Genomic DNA, 8,783 nt, shown 5'->3' with positions numbered 1-8,783 from the left:
TTTACATTTTTTACTAGCTGTGTAGCTTGAGTTAAATAGCTTTGTAAAAGAATGGATTAATTTTTTATTGAGTTTATTACATTTTTGCAGTTTTAAAACTTGTTGGCTATGCTAAGGAAAGAAGGACATTGTAATTGGCAATTCTATATCCTGCCCTCAACAGCAAATAATCTTGTTTTTCACTTCCATTCTGAGATCAAGAACAACAGGGCTGGCCAAATAACTCAGCAGATTAAAGCACCTGTTTAGGCAGACAGAGGGACCAGGGTCTAATCCCTGCCATGTTGGCCCCACCCCCAGGGTACACTGAGATGGCGATTGAGATTGGGTGTGGTGGCATGCTCCTGTAATCCCAGCTCTTGGGAGGCTGAAAACAGGAGGGTCACTACAAGTCTGATCCTGTTGGCCCTGTGGATCTTGTGGACCTCTGTGGATCTTGCTAAATACAAGAAAAAGAACAACAATAACAAAACCTTTGACTTAGCAATTATGTAAATTCTTTAAATTAAAATGTGTGTGTGTGTGTGTGCATGCCTATGTGTGTAAAAGTTTAGAATGGTAGACACTTGCTCTACTTTGCACACTGGATGTCCATGTTAAAGGGTTGGTCCCCGGAGTGGCACTTTTGGAAGATGGAAAACTAGCAAACAAAATGGGAGATGAAGCAACGCGTTGGCGTTCCATAACTGTAAACACGCTTTAGCGACTTTATTCTCTCCATGGGTTACTCTGGAAGTGTAGAGTGCTGTTAACTTGATGGGATTCCAATCACTTACCCTGCGATTACCAGTATAAACTTTCCAGACCGAGCTGAGGACCAGGAAGGGCTCTCTATGCGCTTGATGGCTTCAGCCCATCTCTTTAAGAACCTGACTGACCCAAAAACAGAAGCCATGAGGGTGTGGCTCAGTGTGACAACACCGCTGAACGGCTACGTTTAGACCATTGACACTGACTGAAGCAGAACACGCACATTTCTGAAGCCTCCTTGAGCAAAGACCAAGATGGCGCGCACTGTGAGACAGATCCTCACCTCGACAACGTGAAAGAATAGAAATCACATAATTTCTACTCTCAGACCACAGCGAAATTAAGTAAAAAATCAATAGTAGAAAGATACCTGTAATAGCCCTAAATACGTGAGAAGCACTACACTTCTAAACTATAACATATATGAAGGAATATCAAGAGAAACTTAACAATATTTCAAAACAGAAAAAGAAAATTCATAGGATACAGTTAAATCACACTTAGGTGCAAATTTATGCCATGGTCACATACCAGCTGCAGACAGATACTAGAAAAGAAAGGACTAAAATCAATAATCTAAATTTCCATTTTAGGAAGCTAGAAAGCAAAGAGCAAATTAAATGCAAAATAATTTTTAGGAAAAAACTAATAAAGATTAGAGCAAAAATTGATGAAATGAACATACTAAATCAATAAAGAAAAATCAATAAAGGCAATAGCATGCCATCCTGGCCCCTCCCATGGGGCACGCTGAGTGGAGGAAGAGTCTGGGTGTGGGGGTGCATGTAATTCAGCCTGTAATCCCAGCGCTGGGGAGGCTGAGAACAGGAAGAGCACTATGAGTCAAAGCTGCATAGTGAGATCCTATGCCAAATACATAAAAAAGAACATCTGCAAGAATTTTCAACAGGGCCTGGGGAAATAGCTCAGTAAAACAAGCACTTGCCTGGTAAGCGCAAAGGCCTGAGTTCAATCCCCGGTTCCGCCAAAAAAAAAAAAAATTCTCAACAAAATATTAATGAATAGAATTGAAAAATATATATAAATTATATGTAATGATCAAATAGGGTTGATCTTAGGTATGCAAAGCTGCTTCAGTATTTGAAAATCAATACTGTCTACTAAATCAGTAGAGTACAAAAGGAAAACCACATGACTATATCAGCCTCTGCAGAAGAAGTGCTTGAGATATTCAGCACACATTCATAGTAACTTTTTGCAAATCAAGAATATTGAAAAGCTTCCTCAACTTGAAAAAAAGAGTATCTACAAAGAAAACCCGACAACTAATACTATATTACACGGTTAAAAATTCTAGAAGTTTCCCCATTAAGATAAAAACAAAATAAAAATATCATTTCTCACAACTCCTTTTCAATATTATAATAGACATTCTAGCTAATAATATAAAAACTAAAAGGCATAGCAAATTGGAAGGAAGAACCAAAGCCACGTTCACTGCAGATGACGTGATGGTCTATGTAGAAACCTGAAAGAATAAGCAACAGCAGCAAAACCTTTTGGAAATGGTAAGAGAGCCTTCCAAAGCTGTAGTATGCAAGATAAACCTAACAATTTGTCACTTGGCTTATCTTTCAGCAAATAACAAGTGGAATTTGAAATGAAAAACAATAAAATGAACACTCAAAATAAAGTACATATAAACCTAACAAAATATGCATTAGATCTATATCTTTAAGACTCTAAATAAATAAATATATTAAATGATCACTGATTAAAAGATTCAATTTTGGCAAGATGTCATATTGACCTACATATTTAATGCTGCTTTAATCAAAATCACTTATGGACTGTTGAAAAAACTCTAAATTTATATAGTGAAGGAAAATGTCTAAAATAGCCAACATAATATTGGAGGACACAAATAGCTTTTGGCAGTGTCCACTACAGGATATACTGGAAAGCTGTAGCAATCAGTGGAATGTGGCACTGAGGAAAAGAATAGATCGTGGTGCGGCATCAGCAGCCCACGAGTAGACCCACCTTCGTGTGGTCGCCTGCTCTTTCACACATGAGGGACGGTAATATAGGAAGCAAAGAGGGAGCCGCAAGCGACGTTGAAAAACCGAGCACCCAGAAGTATGTACCGCGAAGAAGCTAGACATGAGCCTTATAATCTTCATAAAGTATCATAGACCGAGTGTGAGATACAAAATGATGACACTCCGAGAAGAAAAGATAAAATGCAATCTCTGTGACCTTGAGCACGACCATAAACGCGCAGAGAAACGCATCGTCAGTGCGTTGGTTCACTGATTTGGTGAACTTCGCTCAAATCTAAATATTTCACACTGTGAAAACAATGTGGCGAGACAAAGGAGAAAGCCATAGCCTGAGAAAAAGTATTCACAACATTTACAGAGACACGTCTGATGATGATTTATTATCTAAAATACACAAAGAGCACTTTAAACTCAATAGTAACAAAGCAAACAAGCCAACGGGAAAATGACCCAGAGACAGAGGGATGCCTCGTCAGAGAAAAGGCACGGCAGCCGAGGCCAGGAGCGCGCCCGCCCGCCCGTCGCCTGTCCCGGGAAGCTCGCGCTGCAGCCTCGGCAGCCCGCTGTGCGCTTGTCAGAACAGGTGCCCGGACGCTGGCGATCCGCACCGCCTCGGCGGTGCGGAATGCAAGCTCCCACCTGCGCAGGTGGGAACGCAAAGAGGCGCCGCACGTTTGGCAGGTGGTGTAGCAGCTTTGCACAAAACTAAAATACATCTACCATACAACTGGAGGGTTTTATTCCTTGATATATACTCGCAGGAAGTAGCAACTTCCATGAATACAAAACCTGCACATGACGTTCATACCAGCTTTACGCATAACAGCTCAAATTGCACAGAACCAGGATGTTCTTGAGGAGATAAATAGCTAACCTGTGATGTTCTGATAAGGGACGGTGCTAAAGATATGCACTATTAAGACATACAGAATCATGGAAGAAACATAAATATGTCCCGAACCAGCGGGTCAGTCAACGAAGGTCACCTGGGGGAGGAGCGGGGAATTGAAGAGGGGCAAAGGACAGGAGACGCGAGAAACGGAGGCAAGACAAAGACTCTGATCAAGCCTCGTTTATTTAGGGGAGGTTCTGGGTATATATAGGGGGTGATGGAATGAGGAAGTCTCGGCTCTTGGGGGTCAGCAGGTATCTAGGCAACAGGGAGGGTGCAACCCCGAGGGCATAGCACGTGATTCACGGGGAATGGGCAAGGTTCAGGGCCATAAACTTGATTCAGCAGAGGAATAGAATGGATACCAGTTATTGGCCTCCAACATAAATACACATTACAGAGTACAAGAAGCCGATCTGAAGAGATGACATACTCTGTGGTTCTAGTTATGTGATTCCCCGGAAAGCGAAACTGTGGAGATAGCAAAATGTCATCGATTAACAGTTGTTGAGAGAAAGCGAGATGAACAGAGGAGAACACCGAAGATTTTTAGTGCAGAACACTACTGTATGTGCTACTGCAACGGTGGGTACCTGAGGCTAGGCCGGTTCAGACCCCTCGGATGGACAGCACAAAGGGGGACACTGCTATGAGCTATGAGAAACCACGCTGGGTTTCTCCAGTGGGCTCGGAGCGCTGCGCACACGAATGCTTAGTGCCACAGGTGAGGTGACCGTCCTCAGGAACGAAGGAAGGGACGCAGTCCACTCTGGACACCCATCTGCAAGCTGCGGATCAATCTCTAGTCTAATTTCTCAGGCTAGAAACAGCCGCGCAGTTCGTTTTCTGCGTCTTCCTCGCCCGGCCTGCTTTGTACTGCTCCTGACCCCCGAAGCTCTGCCTTGGAGAGCACTGGGGCAAGGTGGCGCACACGGGCGCAGCCTGCGGGGCGGGGAGCCGAAAGGCCGGCCTGGATGCGGCAGCGCATCCATCCGCCTTACTGGCTTTCCGAGTCCTACAAGTCCCTTGGCCTCGCCTTGCTTGATTTGGGATCTCTAGGCAGCCAGGCATTCGAATTTGTGGGGTTTGTGTTTTGGAGCCGGGGGTTGAACTCAGGACCCTCGTCTCTGGACCCTCACGTCAGGTGCTTATGCCGCTGAGACCTCACCCTGCCCAGGCATCAGCGATTTTTGACAACATAAGCGATTCCATACAAAGTTGAACGAAGGAACTCATGAGCCGCACGATGCCTTGAATTAGTCGTTGGGATCCGCCGAGCGGCCCTGCTGCAGAAATTTCCACACATGAGCTTCTGTATCTTTCTGTCTTTATGATGTTAGACTCCTCCGCAAGACTCGGACTCTTACAAAGATTTCGTCCGCTCTAACACGTGTGTTTCTATGATTCTGAGGATGCAGGCGTGATTTATGAATGTGCTCCTTCTCCAGATGAAGCGAGCTCTGCCTGGCTTCCTGCGTCGCACCACACGGCTCGGCGAGCTCGCGCAGACCGAGAGCAGGCGGGCGCGGTCTCCGTCGCGTCTGCGCTGGGCTTCCGAGGACGCCAGCAGGCCACCCAAGCAGCCCTGCCGGGTTCTCGTCTCCCCAAGGAGCTGCGCTAGCCAAGTGCTTCCCAAGCTCCAGTCTCCTTTCTGCTACTGTGACGTGCGCCCGAGATTCATCCACCTAGCGCATCGCTTAGAAAGGATTTCTAGAAGTTAGGTGTGGCGATGCACAACCGCAATCTCAACTCTAGATACACAACTCTAGATCTCAAGTTTGAACCCAGCCCGAACAACCTAGTCGCTTATTGAGACCCCATTTCCACATAAAGAAAGGGTGTGTGTTGTACTCTTAGGGTGAACACCCTAGGTTCAGGATACAACACTGTCAAAAAAAAACTTGGGCTGGCCAGATAGCTCAGCGGACTAAAGTGCTGGTTTAGGCAGAGCGCAGCGGCTGGGGTTTGATCCCCAGAAAACCTTGCTGGCCCCGCCTCCGGGGCGCGCTGAGACCTTGAATGAGACGGCCTGTTGCCGTGCCCACCTCTAATCCCAGCTCTTGGGAGGCTGAAAACAGGAGACTCACTATGAGTCTGATCTGTGTAGTGAGAACCTGTAGATCCTGTACTAAATACATTTTAAAAAATCACACAAAAAAGGTTACTTATATTGATCCAGTTTCTTGGTTTTATTATAATCAAAGTTTAATCATTTCTGTAAATATATAACAAGTTACAACTAAATGATAATTGCAGAATAATTTTTAAAGTAGTGCTAATATATTACTACTTCTCTGTATCAAAAGCCTTGAGGATCAGGCCTGATTTCTCCTTATGAACAATAAAAATTTCAAATGTTGGAAAGATTTTAGGCATAAGCTAGCACACAATGAAATTTTCCCTACCTAATGGACAAGATTAAAAGAGAACTGCAATGGAATAATGTTTTTTTACTATGTGATTCAGACAAGCCTGCTACATGCAGTAGAGGGTCATGCTTCGTGCTTTTGGAAATACTGCCATGGGTACCCTGGGAACACCGCCAGCATCATCTCTGATGGCCCCAAATGTTCTCAGAGGTAGGAGTTATCATCCGCCCTAACCCAACCCTGCCGCATGTTGCCTCTGATGTAAACAGAGTGAAGAAACTTAGGCATCTGAAGAAAGATTTGCACCTTTGCAGAAGGCGTCCTGCCAAGAAGTGCAGGTAACTGTGACCACAGCTCTCTGCCAGGAAGCAGTAAGTGGCGCCGTGAGCCCGTGCCCTGGCCGGCCTGCGGTCAGTGAAGCGCCCTCCAGGCTGGGTGAGCTGATACGTACTGGTGGCTGTCTGAAGTCAGTCTTCCTTATGTGAAGACTTATTTTCTTCATTTCACTCTTTATTGGCCCCTCAATTTTGAGATGTCAAAGGCATTTATTCAACTAAGTGGGCAGAACTTTCCATCTTAAAATGCACTTCAACATCTATAAATACAGTTCGCTGTCTACTAAATCTACCGCAGTTCCTCTCAGTCATCACGCAGCCCTGACTCCCAGGGCTGCAGAAGTCACACTGTCCTGCTGATGTGGCCTCAGGCCAACCCTAGCCACATCCTGTGCTGAACTCAGGAGGCTACTGCCCACCTGGCGGAGCAACACTGAGCTGCCTTCTATCATTTTTTATTAAGCAGCATCTTAGTGAAATTTCATTTATTTAAATTGCAAAATGAATATTAAATTCAGATACAAACTCATTTGGGAATCCAGCTAAAGGAATGTCTGCATGGAAAACAATTCTGTCTCTATTAAATGTTGATGAATACCAAACTACACTGGCCCTGTCATCTAAGTCCTGGTCTGCACATTGCTGTAGAGATAAACAATTTATTTTGAAAATTCTGTAGGTAAACTTGCTACTTTGTTTAACACTTTTAAATCAAAGTCCTCCAAAAGCAAATAAGTTTAGAATTATCTTTTAATTTAAAGACTGTTTCTACTACTAATGTGACCCTCCTCCTGGAACCGAGTATCAACTCTGTCTTAATTGGCTTTTAGTAGATTCTTTTCTCTAATATTAGGACTTGGTTGTGTCAAATTTCAAAGATGGTAACAAATTAAGGGAGAATATAAAGGGCTGGCCAAATAGCTCAGCAGATTAAAGCTCCTGCTTAGGCAGATGCAGAGGCCAGGAGTTCAATCCCAGGCCTGTCATGCCGGCCCCATCCCAGGGGCACACTGAGAGGGTGACTGAGACTGGGCATGGTGGCATGCACCTGTAATCCCAGCACTTGGGGGACTGTAAGCAGGAGGATCACTACAAGTCTGATCTACACAGTGAGGCTCCGTGGACCCTGTGGACCCTGCCCGAAATACAAATAAAATAAAATAAGGTAATTAAAATGTAAAGGGGACTACAAGGACATGCCCGGTGCATATGGGCTGGAAAGTTACAAGAAAGCAACAGACAATGACATCACCTCCAGGGAAACTCCTTAGGGAAGTATGGGAGGAACTGTGTCTTCTAAAGCAAGGCCTTGAGAAGGGACTCAAGGAAGAGTCTTGCAGCACCAGAGCAGAGAGGCCGAGGGCCCCATGTGTCTCCCGGCTGCTTCCCCTTCCCCCAGCTCACCCGGCTGTTGTGAAAAATGTGTGTGACTGTGGACTCTAAAGCAGATCTCAAAGCTGTGCTTTTTCCTGTGTCATTATTCTCAAATGGATGGGAACAATCCTCGCTACCATGTATAGAAAGAACTTCTGTGGTTATGGAGAGCTGGCAACGCTGAGCTCTGCATACAGGTCTTGACCTTAGTTTCTACTTGGATAATGAACCATCTGCAAATGCAACCAGCACTTCTGCTGTAGCGTTTTCCAGGAGACTAAAAATTCTAAATCTGTGGCATGCCAAAGAAGCTGTAGGTCAGGAAGACTGGGCCTGTGAGCTCTGACTTCCAGGAATGCAGCGAGGAAGGCTCCGTGGTTACAGCTTGGTTTTACACAAGAGCCATCAAGATGCTGGAAACGAACAGTGCACATCCTTCCCGGGGTCTCCTGCGTGTGACTCCAGGGGCCTGGCCTTCAAGTAGACAAAGTATGACTGTTAGCAGTAAATGTGCTAAATGACATGAACAATGAATTTTAAATTATTAAATAAAAATACCCCTTCATGGGTGGTAAATTTGACCCAATTTATTTTTTAATTTTCTAATTTATTTTTAAAAATCAGTAAACCTCCCTCACATATCATTGGTATAATTTAAAAGGGACGTTTTAATGAGTAATGTGTCATACTTTGGCATATGCAAATAGTCTGCATAATTTCCAATTAGATTAGAATTTATAATGTTTATGGATATTAGGAGAATGGACACTAATTAGCATAATCACGCAAGTTGTCCCTCAGATTAGAAATGATTCCATCATAGGTGGAAGCCAAGAAAAGCAGCAGTAACCTGGATGTAAATAAACGATTAGTAAAGGCTGGGAAGTGATGGGGTGAGAGAGGAAGAGACGTTGGGTAGCGGGCGCTGCCCGGCCCGCACTCACTCCAGGGAGATGGAGAGGAAGAGGCTCGGCCGCCAGAGGCGAGAGGGCGATCTAGCGACGCCTAGCGGTCGGAGCGTGCTGATGGCGCACGGAGC

Source organism: Octodon degus, unplaced genomic scaffold, assembly GCF_000260255.1.
Source record: "Octodon degus isolate 3935 unplaced genomic scaffold, OctDeg1.0 scaffold00054, whole genome shotgun sequence".
In the NCBI taxonomy this organism is placed as follows: domain Eukaryota; kingdom Metazoa; phylum Chordata; class Mammalia; order Rodentia; family Octodontidae; genus Octodon; species Octodon degus.
This window is presented reverse-complemented; position numbering follows the sequence as displayed.